Source organism: Athene cunicularia (genome assembly GCF_003259725.1).
Source record: "Athene cunicularia isolate RWA chromosome 6 unlocalized genomic scaffold, athCun1 chr6_part1, whole genome shotgun sequence".
NCBI classification, from domain to species: domain Eukaryota; kingdom Metazoa; phylum Chordata; class Aves; order Strigiformes; family Strigidae; genus Athene; species Athene cunicularia.
The window spans coordinates 898,092-912,193 of NW_020799105.1; the positions used below are offsets into that span (position 1 = coordinate 898,092).

At 39.0% G+C, this 14,102-nt stretch overlaps 1 protein-coding gene across 30 annotated transcripts in view; it reads left to right on the forward strand.

Moving 5' to 3' along the window:
- KCNMA1 (potassium calcium-activated channel subfamily M alpha 1) overlaps positions 1 to 14,102 on the forward strand; it is a 529,533-nt gene that overhangs the window by 129,898 nt on the left and 385,533 nt on the right. The gene's annotated exons all lie outside the window — the stretch shown is intronic.

The window sequence follows — 14,102 nt, forward strand, 5'->3', positions numbered from 1 at the left end:
TGTCCCATCACTGGTCACCAAAGAGGAGATCTTCTGTCTTCTCTGAGGAAGTTGTAGACTGTAATGAGGTCACCCCTCAGCCTTCTCTTCTCCAGGCTGAACAAAGCGAGTGACATGAGCTGTCCCTCATAAGTCGTACCCTCGAGACCTTTCACTCTTTTGGTTGCCCTCCACTAGACACACTCATACTCTAATAATTTGATGTCCTTCTGGTATTGAAGCACCCAAAATTGCACACAGTACTTGAGGTTGGTCTGCACCAGTGCAGTGTAAAGTGGGACACTGACCTCCCTCAACCGGGCAGCTATGCTGTGCTTGATGCACCCCAGGGCACACAGTTGACTCATATTCAACTTGCCATCAACCCAGACCTAGTCAGAGGAACCATTAGCTTGACCTCTGTACTTCCATAGTTCTGGACAAAGTCGTATTGTTGTGAACTCATCTTCATATGGTGCTTCACAACATTTAAAATCTCTTTTTTCTATGTTATAATCCCTACAGAGATGGTAGTACCTAGAGTGATGGCTAGTAGCAAAATTCAAGCTCCTTTTCTTTTTCTTTTGGTTGTTACTATGTTTAAAAAAGACATTACAGACTTTCACAGGGTTTGATTTCATACCCTAGTAGCTGCTGTAGCTCAGCATAGTGGGAAACACACCCAGGATGTTTCTGGTGAGAGATCTGAGAGCTGGGACTGTGAGGCCCCAGTCATTCTCTTCCCCTTTCTGTTTGAGTTTTGTCTGCTTTCATAAATTTGAGAGACAAGAGGGAAACTGCATTTAGCACCATACCTGCAAAGATGTTGCTAGAGATCATAGAGCAGGAGAATTAATGATGCGGTGTGTATTTGAATAGCAACTCACAATGATCACTTTCTGACCTGTAGAGGCACTAATGTTTTGTCAGTTTGTTGGTGTATGTGATGGATAAAACTAATAGCTCTAGGAAGGAAGCTGATAGAAAGGAAAATATCTCAGTTACTCATTTGCTTGGTGTTTTTTTTATCCTAACCTCTGTTTTGGGTAATTGTTTGGAACTTTGTGTAAAACACCTTGCTTTATAAAAATGGAATTAGAGTTTGGAAAGTTTGCTTAGTTTATAGCTTATAGCTTTCTGTTGCTCCTTTGGTTATCTGCATGAGCAGAAGTCAGTACATGAAAAGAATTCTGTGGAACTGAAACTCCACCTTAAAATCATATGACAATAGTGGTGGGTTTTTAGAGGAAATAAAATTGTTTTATCATTTTTGAGTCCTGAAAAAAATTAGTACTGAATTAAAGTTTGAATTTTTACAGCTCTTTCTGTTGATCTAGTCAGTAACAAGGAGATGTTTTCCACAGTGCCCTTTAAAATCAATTTGAAGTCAAGTTTTATTAAAACAGCACAGTACAAAAACCTGACATATGAATTAGTCTTAAGGAAGAAGCTTCCTTCTTCACAGGAAATGAATTTTATTCAGTGGAAATCTTTTGCAACCTAAGTTGAGGACCACTAGATGCTTTTAGCTAGTAAAACAAGGCAGTAATGGTTACCAATATGGGCATTCATCAGGAATCAAAAATAAAACTACTTAAGTATAAAATAAAACTACTTAAGTTGAATTATGCACAGTGCATCCTGTGCTGACAGCGAGGCTTTAGAGAGTAACCAGGAAGAAAATTATCCTTGAATATTCTCCTTAGAGCTATGTATCTGCAGACAAAATAGGCATCATGTTATGTATGACTTCTACTTTCGTAAGCTGTAGATCTAATTTCTCTTGCAAAACTAGATTGTGAGGATAAAAATCATACTTTTAAACTAGAAAATAAAGCTGATCTTACAGTTCATGCCTTTTTTTTCCTGGTTTCTGAAACACAGAGCAATATTTATTACTCAAAGTGCACTTCTCAAATGGTTCCTCTAGTTATATGTATTACTCCAGTGTCTTGTTACTGAATAGAGTCACATACTTTGAAGATGTGAATTACTGATGTATGAAACATTACTTGTTTTTTCTTTACTAGGGCTTAATTAAGCCTCTTTTTCTTTTAACAAGTAGTAAAGGTAAAATTTTTAACTTCATCTGATACTTGGATGGGATTGTCAATGAATCTCATTCACAGATAAATTAGGGGGGGCACCTGCCTCTTGGGAAGCTGTATGAGGTAATTATGCAGCACTGTAATTGGAGAAAGAATCTAAAGCTTCAAGCTGCTGAGTAGGTTCTGTAAAACACAGCTTGTGAATAGTGTAAAGTATGACAGCTTGCTTTGATGAGCTGTTTGATCTTTAGCTGCTGCAAAAAAAAAAAAAAAAAAAAAAAGGAGTTCTAGGCCCTGTAATAAAGATACCAGATTATTACAAAAATTGCAAGATACAAACAAAGGGCATGGTCGATTTCCACCTTTTTTCAAGATTGAAATTTCCATAGTAACATTATTCCTGATCATTGTCAACTTCTTCTGCTCCCCGAGGGTTGAGCAAATTAAAACTCAATGCTCTGTTATGATTTAACAACTGTTATCCTTTAATTTCTTTCTTACTATTATTTAATCTTAGAAAAAGAGCTAAAAATTTACACTGACTTATCATCTCACCTCTGTTCATTATCTTTCCTGATCAGTGGACAATAACTGTATGCTGTATAATGCATAATTTATAGACAGAGTGAGCACATAGAGATAACATGTTTTTGTGCCATATGCAGTATTTTTTTGTTTGCTAAATATTGAAGCCAAATACTGCAGACTCATGATATAAAGCAATATCTGCCTTTAACCACTCCACTTGCCCTATTCTACTAAGGAAACTCTGCCAGGGATGCTTCTAACAATTCAGGCCTCTGAAGAACTTCAAAGGGTTGCTGTTCTCATTTAGATGATGACCCATCAAAGTACAAGCTTCATTTACAATTTTTGGTATAGGCAGAGTCAATCCTGCCATGAGCAAAAAGACAGATATTTGTGTTATGAGAGCCAAGAATGGACACCACGTATCTTTATTTTCCAGTAGTCCAACTTCTGATTCCTTGCAAAGTCTATGTTCAATGTCACAGTCATGCATCAACTCCTAACAGTACACCACTTGTACACCCACATGAGGATATGATCTCTGTGCCAGTTAAAGTTATTCCTGTTATTTAAAATCATGAGGTTAAGAATGTCAAAGAGAATCCACTGAGCTTGTTCTCGTTCTGTATGACATAAATAAAAATGGAGCTACAGTATGTGAGTCAAGCAAAAATCTAGCTTTCCTCACTCTCTGCCTTAGATTGTAGTCAGTATCTATGAATTTGCAGAACTCTGTATGTTTCTTTGCATCATAAATGTACCAGCTGCTGTATTTGTAGTCTACAAGTACTGACTTTGGATGATTTGGATGCTGATATTTAGTGTCTGGGAAGTGAAACAAAATAAAGTACGTTACTTAAAACAAATTTATCTGCAAGGAATTTTTCTTCTTTTAGGTTTAAAAACTTTTGTCTACTTAATCATTCATGCAAAGGAGTCATGGGATTCAGATTACACAAAATTGTTTCCATAGCAGTGTGTAATGAATGAGGTCATAGCTACCTGATTAAATAATAGTATTTGTGCATTTCTTACAATGTGACATAACTGGTCCTTTAGGGAGCAATACTTAGTTTAATATAATTATTTCAAATAGTATTTGAAACTGTTGTTTTAAAACTAAAACTGCTGTTTCAATAATTTTTGAAAATCAGAGCTGCGTTTCTTTCCTGCAGATTCCTGCACACTTGTGTGCTCTCTGAGTCTTACTTCTTCCCCCCCCCAATTATTCCAATCTGAAAGCTGCATTACACTTGTAATCTCTGAGGTGAGAAGTGTTGTATGTTATTAAATATTGTCAATTACTCATTGGCTGACGGGCTGACCTGCTGCTCTTCAGATAATTTGTGCTGCACACTGGAGCTTAATTTCCTATGTCAGTAAAAGCTTAGATACAGTTTTATATTCTACAGGGAGCTGCCTGTAATTAATTGTGATTCCCTTTATAATTTTGTTACAGTAAGCATAAATATTATATATTACCCTTGATTCAGAAAAGGCCTTAGATATGACTGGTTTGTCCAGGTTGGCAGATAATAGAATAATTCTCTGTCATTCTTCAACTGATCATTGATCCATGTGTTTTGTGATATTACCAAATAGTTATATTTATGAGTCACTCAGTTATTTTTGTCCCACCACCTTCCTCCTTCATCTTTTATCCTGTTGCCTCTAAAACTATTATCCTATTGCCTTCTGAAAAACCATAAATCTCTTTGTAAAAATGTTAATGCAAATAAATTGTGTTTGACAGGCTCAGCATTAAAGAAGGTTGCCTATACTCCCTCACAATAATAATAATTTATTATTTTGTGTAAAATAGAAACCACTAGTGTTTAAGTCCATTCCTCCCACATGAAGACGTTTGGTTTGTATCAAATGAAGACCTAAAATTCCTGTCACCAAGTTGTTCTGCAATTCAAGGACATGGGTAGTTAATTCCTTTATGCAAGTACCAAGATCCCAGTTTTGGAGAAGTTATGGTACCTTGTGTTTAGAGACTCTGTCCCTTAAGCTGTGTATTGCCTTTCTTAGTCCATGGAGTCTTTAGTGATTTTTGGGCATCAGAGAAGTGGTTCTGAGCACCAGCTCTAGCAACTGGTGCTAGCTGCATTACAAGTACAATTCAATACAGAGAAGAGGGGAAGAATTTCCTTCTGCAGTCCAGTCATTTTCTCTCTGATATCTCTGATACCACAAGCAAGAAAGTACTATGAAGTTAATAAAATGAAAGAAAGTATACTGTTTCCTAATAGATAAAAGCCTTCTGTAATTGATGAGGATGGAGAAAAATAATGCAACTGGAAAGATACTGTGAAGTTCAGTTTCACCGACAAAGGAATTTGATACTTATTTTGTGCATTGTATTGGTATGTATCTTTTAGTGAAATAAACCTTTTGGTTTGGGAACTTTTTAATGACCTATTTTAATGTTGAATATTCCTGTCAGAGAGTAGTTCTTTTAGCAGTTTTCTTACTTCAGCTTCTACCAGATAGTTATTATATAAAAGCTAATAATTTAATGTAAAAGCACATGATTTAGATCATATAGATCATAAAAGATTTACTGGTAATTATTTTCTTAAAATCGGACAAAATCAAATGTGTTATTTTTCAATGTATTTTTCATCCTTTCACATTACTAAAAAAAAGTGCCAAGAGATGATGGTTGGAAAACATGAATTGGAGTTGCTTATTACTTAATGTTAACAACAACAAAATTGCAACAAATCAGCTAAAGGACTTCCTGTAATCAAGATAAGCAAGTATAGGTAATTTCCCCATGATTTATTGCTTTTTTTCAAAAATCTTTAAATTTTACTTCACATTCATGAAGTGCTTTGAGACTTCTGGGTTAGAGAGTCAGTTAAAAGTGAGTTAAGCATGAAGACAAATGAAATGTGGTTTTTATTGGTTGTAACAAGTTTTTGTTGAATTATTGATATTTAAACTGTTTAGACATCTGTGACAGAAAGAAATTTCTCCTGGATTAATCCTAATTAATAGGGTGTTGGAAATTTGGCAGTGTTCATTTTGTGATAATGTCTGTACCAATTCTCTTTTCAATTGTATGCTTCTTTGATTTGCCTTCTATTAGGAAACAAAATGGGAGGATAATAGAAAACTGGATAAAAAACTGGTTGGATGGCCGGGCCCAGAGAGTGGTGGTGAACGGAGTTATATCCAGTTGGTGGCCAGTCACGAGTGTTGTCCCCCAGGGCTCGGTTTTGGGGCCGCTCCTGTTTAACATCTTTATTGATGATCTAGACAAGGGGATTCAGTGCACCCTCAGTCAGTTTGCAGATGACCGTGAGTTGGGTGGGAGTGTTGATCTGCTCGAGGGTAGGGAGGCTCTGCAGAGAGACCTGGACAGGCTGGAGCCATGGGCTAAGGCCAGCTGGAGGAGTTTCACTAAGGCCAAATGCCGGGGGCTGCCCTTGGGCCACAACAACCCCCAGCAGGGCTACAGCCTTGGGGAGGAGTGGCTGGAGAGCTGCCAGTCAGAGAGGGACCTGGGGGTGTTGATTGACAGCCGGCTGAACAGGAGCCAGCAGTGTGCCCAGGTGGCCAAGAAGGCCAATGGCATCCTGGCTTGTGTCAGCAATAGCGTGGCCAGCAGGGACAGGGAAGGGATCTTGCCCCTGTAGTCGGCACTGCTGAGGCCGCACCTCGATTCCTGTGTTCAGTTTTGGGCCCCTCACTACAAAAAGGACATTGAATGACTTGAGCGTGTCCAGAGAAGGGCAACGAAGCTGCTGCAGGGTCTGGAGCACAGGTCATATGAGGAGCGGTTGAGGGAATTGGGGTTGTTTAGTCTGGAGAAGAGGAGGCTGAGGGGAGAGCTCATCGCCCTCTACAACTGCCTGAAAGGAGGTTGCATAGAGCTGGGGATGAGCCTCTTTAACCAAGTAATAAACAATAGGAGAAGAGGTAATGGCCTCAAGTTGCTCCAGTGAAAGTTTAGACTGGATATTAGGAAGCATTTCTTTACAGAACAAGGTTGTTAGGTGTTGGAATGGACTGCCCAGGGAGGTGGTGGAGTCCCCATCCCTGGGAGGCGTTTAAGAGTGGGGCTGACACAGTGCTGAGGGGTCTGGTGTAGTTGGGAACTGTTAGTGTTAGGTTAATGGTTGGACTGGATGATCTTCACGGTCTTTTCCAACCTAGATGATTCTGTGATTCTGCATGCACCTTTCTACCATCCTCTGTGCTTTTACATTAAGGATCACTTCCCTTTCTATAGTTTTGATAACAGTCCCATCTGATATCGCTTCATATATTTTTACAAATTTAATTTCCATCATATTTAAAGTTTAATGATCTGGTGTGGCTTCTTCACAGTTCTTTCTAAAATACATTTTGAAAGAATGGTTTCATTATAATGTTTGAAGCACAGAAAAGACAGTTAAAGACTAATATTCTGTTTTACATAGTTAATTGTCTAATCTGCCTATGTACCTTTTTCTACAGTATGTAGAAGAATGACACATCTCCTTTGATTTAAACTTAGCGTACCCATTAATAAAATGAAATGCTTGTTTTGCCTTTTTTTCTGCTGCTTTCTAATTGAACAGGGTCTTTAGGGAATATTTTAATCCAATAATGATTTATTCATCTTAAAGGAAATTAATAAGAAATGATCTGTTGACTGTAGAAAAGGAAAATAAATTTATGGATAAGGACTAGATGTAAGGTTGACAATTTGTGAAATATTTTCTGTGACTACTCACTTGTACATCAGTGACTTACACGTTTTTTATTTATTTATGAATTGCATACAGTAAGTTAACTTTTAATGTAGTTTTATGGCAAGTTGACTAGTTATTTATTTCTGTAAATGTGGTCTGATATACAATCAGAAGTAACAAAGGAAGATTTAAGGTTTTATTTTTGTGAATCAATATAAATGGAATTATTCACATAAACTTCTGAAGTTATAGTCAAAGCTTGTATGTTTAATTGTATAACTAGTTTAACAGTCTTTACTGGTATGTTATTAGTGTGACTTACTTTATGATTTCCTACACTATGCCTGCATTGCCTGCCATTTGTGTAATACTGAAACTCTTAAAATCCCAAATATATATATCTTGATAAGATTTCTATGCAATGGAAACTACCATTACTCTTGTTCTACAGCTGTGGAGTGAAGACATGAAGAGACTAGATAGCATGGATGAGGACTTTAAAAATTTGGTGGCAGAACAGACTGCAGCATGTCTCCCAGTTCTTAAATTGGTATGGAAGTCACTCAGCCAGCTTTTCAGTTATTCAGAAATCCTGTTTTACATCAATGGAGGTGTTACATCATAACACCTCCATTAATGTGTAGAAATTTTTAAACTTTGTACGGAGTTTTTATATATATATTTTTAAAAAAATTTCAAATAACGTGGGTGTCTGCTGTTTCATATTCTTTAAGTGAGAACCATACCCAAGAACCCATCTTTCGATAGACTGTTATGCTGTTTGTGGAATTGTGGCTGAAACACTGTATTTTACTAATCTAGTTTGCCTTGCCTCTAGGGTCAAGGTTTTAGAGTTAATTCCTCTACTGCAGGAGTTTTTATCAGTCAAAACAATGACATGAAAAGGGGATTTTACACAGATAACCCATGCTGGAAATATGAAGGGCACAGGAAAAAAAAAAACCTCTCAGGATTACTGAAGGTATGCACAAATGCAACAGAGAATCTGGTCACTGGAAAAAGAGAAATTATATTTGGTCTTGGAACCTAGACTCTTCACTGTGAAGGATTTTTTTTGGTCAGTACAGAAAGTAAATTTTTCAGAATTTCTGTAGTTGTCTCACAGGAGTTTACCATCTCAGTCTTAAACTGCTTGTGAATATTTTATGAGAGAAAATGCTTGGCTATCTCATCTGCCATGTTTTCCACAGATCATTCTGTTTCCTTTTATTCAGTGAAAGGAATAATGTTTTTCTGTGTATCAATTATTAATACCTTGAAACTAGCCAAACCGGAGCTACAGTGTGATAAGTGACATCAGTGTAACCTAATATTGACTAAGAACCCAATATTTAATGAAATGAAGTGGATTGGCCAGTTTATAGGGAGTAGCTTTTAGCTCACATTTAGTTAGTTTAGCCTTTGCTTTCTCTTTCTTACAAGACTGACTCTTTTCAAAAAGGTTTCTAAGTCTCCAGTGCTATTTCTCATATTCCCATCTCCTTTGTTTATTAATATTCCAGTGCAATCCTGTGTTTGCTAAAACTGCAGTAGAACAGGTGAACTGCATCATGGTTTTTTGTTTTGCTTGTTCTTAGCTCTGGATGAACTGGTACTTAGTAGCTATTAAGATGAAGACTACAGATGGTAACTATATCTAATGGAGAACATCTGTTGTGGCAATTATTTTGTATGTAACTGATGTTTTGACGTACACTGTATATTGCCCAGCTGCTGAGAATGCAGCATAATATTATGGTTTTATATACATTTATGACCTCTGTTTGGAGTTATCAAAATGGTGAGAGAATGTATCTATGGGCATGTGATTGAATTATTGATACAGGTCTAATAATTTTAAACTCAGTGTTTTAGAGGTTCACCTAACAGAAAGGAGAAATAGTCCTATGCAAAATTATTCCTCTTCAAATAGCATCTGTTGGTGGCTTTGAGGAAACAGATGAAGGAAAAGGAAAGGAACATAAACATAGATTTCTGATGTATAAGAGTGGCCAGTATGAAAGTGCTGTTGATCTGATACAAAACATTTCTTAAAATGCAGGCTCTGGGAACACACTGCTGTTAATTGAGGGGCAATTAATAGAGATAAAATTGCAAGCTGCTGGTATCATTATTGAAAGCAGCCCTTCCCTATCTTCCCCAAACTATATTTTATCACTGTGTTATTACTGCATACTTCAAACCAGGTGCAACTTTTAATTTGGTAGCCCTTATCTCATGTTCCCTAGGATGGAATTCCAAGGCTGATACTGGGTTCACTCCATTCATATTACTGTTTTTAAAAAACTGCTTAAATTGAGTGTACTGCTTCCTCTTGTGTGATGTGGGAATGACTTGATGCCCTGTATTCTTGTTACAGTTCATACTTAATGTTTTTTCTGTCCTATTCATACTGCTTAAATATTTGGTAAGCAGGAATATCAGAAGTCCTTTTCTTTGTTTCACCAGACTTTAACTCAGTTATTTTCCCTTACAATGCCCACCTATGTTTTCTAACATATCTTTACAAGAGACCAAGGTTTTTTTCAGGACCATAATTCAGACAGTGCTTATCAGGTTGTCTTTGTAGTGTCCTGTTTCTTTAATGCTTCTGAAGCGACAAATTATTCTCAGATGATGTTTTAAGTTTTCAGAATAATTTTCTGGTTTTATTTTGTGGAGCCCTGTGTTGAATGGAGTGTCTGTCCAGTAGTTTGATGTTTGTACAAATATTCTAGAGAGAGGTAAAGTGAATCAGGCAGGACTACATTGTCAAAACTGAAAATTGGCTTTAAGTGTCTTTTCCCTTTTGAAGTTTGTTTTCTTAGGGTAGTTTCTGTGTTTAAGCTTGTGTAATATAAACCAATGTCCTGGTTTGAATGAGTGGCAGGGGCTTTTGGTAGAAGGGGAGTGGACTACAGCAGTCCCCTGTGAGAAGCTTCTCAAAGCTGCCCCGGCTCCAAGTCAGACCCACCTTCGTACCAAGGCCAGGCCAATTAGCTGTGCCTCTGTGGTAACGTATTTAAGAAAGGGAACCTGGGAGGAGTTGGGGGATTGTGAAGAGAAGTTGCGAGGGAAACATCTGTGTGAACGCTGAGGTACTGGAAGGACAGAGGAGGAAAGGGGGGAGGTGCACCAGTGTAGAGCCCCCCTGTATCCCATGGTAGGACAGCAGGGCCCCTTCCTGCCACCCATGGGGGTCTGTGCTGGGGCAGATGCCCATCTGCGGCCTGTGGGGGCCCCACACCGACCTAGGTGACTGTGCCCGAAGGAGGCCGGACCCCGTGGGAAGAAGCCCCCGCTGTTGTCGTTCAGCACTGGGAGGTTTGCAGCACGTGGGGGTGACCCACACACCTGTGGGAGTGACTCATGTCAGAGCTGGTTTGTGGAGGACTGTCTCCTGTGAGAGGGGGACCAGGCTGGAGCAGGAGAGGAATGACAGAAGTTCCCCCTCCCCGAGGTGGAGGAAGCATCAGGACTGACCGCAGCCCCCATTCCCTGCCCCCTGTGCCACTGGTGGGGAGGAGGCAGAGATATCAGGAACAAAGCTGAGCCTGGGAAGAAGCGAGGGATGGGGGAAGGTGCTTTCAGGAGGTGGTAATGATTCTCACGCTCTTCCTCTGTTACATGGTGGTGGTGGTATTAGCGTCTGTATTAAATTTTCAGTTCTTATTTCTTTCCCTAATGAGTCTGTCTTTTGCCTTTGCCTTAATGGATGGATCATCCCTCCCTGTACTTATCTCAGTTTCCTGAGCCTTTTTCTTTATTTCCTCCTTCTCAGTGCTGGGGCGGGGGAGGTAGAGTGAGTGTCTGCATGGTTCTCAGTCTCCCTCTAAGCTCAAGCCTTGAGAAGCAATTTTTATTGTTGAAAATATAAGGTAAAGCTTTGAAATTTCTTGTCCAGGTCTGTGTGAAACCAATGGCAGAACAGTGAGTCCTGATTCTCTTCCATTTGTTGTTAAGTTCAGGAAATATATATTTCATAAAAGATGCTGTTTCTCACTTAATCTACCTAAATGTTCCTGTCATCAAGTAATTAAAATAACGAACACTTTGTGAAACAACAGGTAGGTAAGTAGAGTGGATAAAGATGATATTACCTTACTTACAGCTTCTGAACCTGTAAATAATTAAGCAGTGAATGTCACTGTCAGGTTATTTTTTTTTTTAAGCACCTTCTTCAGATTGTGGTGTTGGTTACTCGGTGCTTTGTGGTGAAGAACTAGCAATGGAAGGGGACTATGCAGTTAATCAGCAGAACTGATTGGTACACAGTGTAAATGAAAGCAGTTAAATCTCATTCAGTGATCTCTGCACAGTTGCATAATGACTTGGGAATAAACTTTTCTTAATACTTAACTGCCAATTAAGCAAGCAAGAGACTAGCCATGAAGATGAAAAATGTAAAATACATCAATTGAATACAAATATTACATAACAGCAACCTGCATATTAACTGTAACTACAGTAATTGTAAGAGTTAGGTTTGGTATGTAGCTGATCATGGGCCCAAATGATACGTGGCAGGAGATGACTGTTTTACTTATATTTTAATTAAGAAATAACATGGGTGGGAGATTTTAATAGAGGTGAAATAAGTGGTATACATGCAGAAATACAGCCATTGAAATGTATTACAGACTTTAATACCTTCAGAGAGTCAAATACCAAATTAAGTCTGTTACATCATACTGCTTTATTCTATTTCTAACCAAAATTCAATACAGCAAAAAGAACTGTAGGGTGTTAGAACCTTCTGGAAATAAAAAAAGCTACCTTTCTCCTTCAGTGAAGTCAAATTTCTACTGTTTTATTGAGTGTTAGGTAGCTTTAATAATCCTATGAATAATCAAATCTTTAAAATTCTGTTTGATATATTGACAAAATGTTTTAGGTAAGGAAGGAGACAATATGTAGACAATAATAGAATTTTCTAAGCTTAATACTTTCAAGTTGACTACCATAAAATGGACTTTTCCATTAATCTCTTTTTATTTAGTATAGAAAGTTGTGTGACTTTCTATACTGAAATCTATAATTATGAATGTTTTTAGCAAGGTGTGCATCCTTGAGATTTTAAATAGGGGTGCTGTGTGGAAAAATCAAGAAAGTCTGTGGTTTCATCCTTGCTCTGTCCATGACTTCTCTGGTGACTCAGTTAGACAATCACCATCTCAGTTTTCTGAGAGGAAGAGATAATTACACCTCTTTTACTATAAAACCCACATTAATACTTTTATTCAGTGTAAGCTTGTACAGAGTATAAAAGCCCACTGTGCTGTGCAGAAGAGGACCATGCAGTAAAATCTGGCACATAGAGTTTGCAATCTGAAAGATAAAGCTCTAATAGTTACAAAAGGCAGACGACCTGGTGGGAAGAGAGAAATAAATGGCACATGTAATTTTTAACTAGGCAGTAGCTGTCAGGGCACTGTGGGGCTGGGGATCCCTGAGGACCAGGCAGTCAAGGCCCTCTCCCACTGTCCAGCCAGGGAGCGGGGCAGGCCTGGCCGGGGCAGCCCCAGCCCCAGGGCATCAGGAACCAACTTGGGGCCAGCCTGGGGCCAGCCTGGGATGTCAACCTGTGGGTGAGGGTAAGGATCAGACCCGGTGAGGGGAAGAAGCTGTGGGCTGACTGGACTGGTGGGGCCTGGCTCAGCAGAGCCCACAGCTGGGTGGGACAGGGCTGTGGGGAGCTGGTGGCCCTGGGCTCGGCTGAAATGATGTCCTGGGCCACAGGCAGGGACAGGGGAGACCCTCGGGAAAGCAGCTACGGCCAGTGAGGCCTCTGAGTGCCCCCAGGGCCTTGGAGATGGATTTAGGTTGCCTAAACCTCAATAGTTTGTTTTACTACAATGACTGGTATATACAGTGACACTGTTCACTCAAAAATGAAGCTAGGTTTCTCTTTCCTGGTTTATAATCAAAACAGTGATGGTGATCTAGGCATTTCTTTGGGAGTGATCTGTATGGCTTGGTGATGATATGAGTCACAAACTGTCCCTAGCCAAGTGTTACTCTCCTGGAAATGCGTTATGCTATACCACATGTCACTGTCCTAAGCAATGAGCTCATTTCTGTAGGTTGTGCTCTGTGAGTGTGCAATACAGTTTATGTCTTTCAGTGCTGAGTGTAAAACATCTGATTCACTGTATCACAGTTCGTCAGGAATGAGGTCCAGTTACGCAAATACAAAGTGGCTTTTATCTTCTGTCTGGTTATTTGGTTAGGAAGTACTGAATTACTGTTGTAACTCTCAATGATTTGTTATTATCAGTAGCCGCATCATGCACTGTGCTGTAATTGCTAGTAAGAAGATAGAGCCTGCATTTCAGAAAAGAGACTAACAGAGAAGAATCTGATTAGCTAATTAAGTTGCAGTACTGCGATCTCTAAAAGCAACCATTGGCCTCCATATTATATCTTTAGGACAGCTGCTCTACTGTCCTTTGCTGACAGATTCCGTGCAACTGCTTTATTAGTTCTGTAGTGCTCTCAGGAAGTGCTGTTACCTTTATGTCCAGCTGTGTCCTCAAGGCTGTCGAAGCTATGCATCTTGACTGTGATAGTGTAGTAATAATCACTAAACTGGCATCAAACATCTTTTGTATAATGGATATCCCAAAGGGGATTAATGGCAATTGATTTCCTGCTTAGTGATCTATGGGCAGGTTGTCTATAAACAGGATCTTTCAAGCTGTTGGTCTGCGCAGAGTGCTTGCAGCACTAATGTAGATCTGTGGGCGCAGTTCAGGTTCTCACTACTTGCCTCAACACTGAATTTTGCTGCCTCCCCTATGCTTCTTTTGCATAACTTTTCAAGTGTACAGGAAGTAATTAGTATTATGCTGTCACCAAA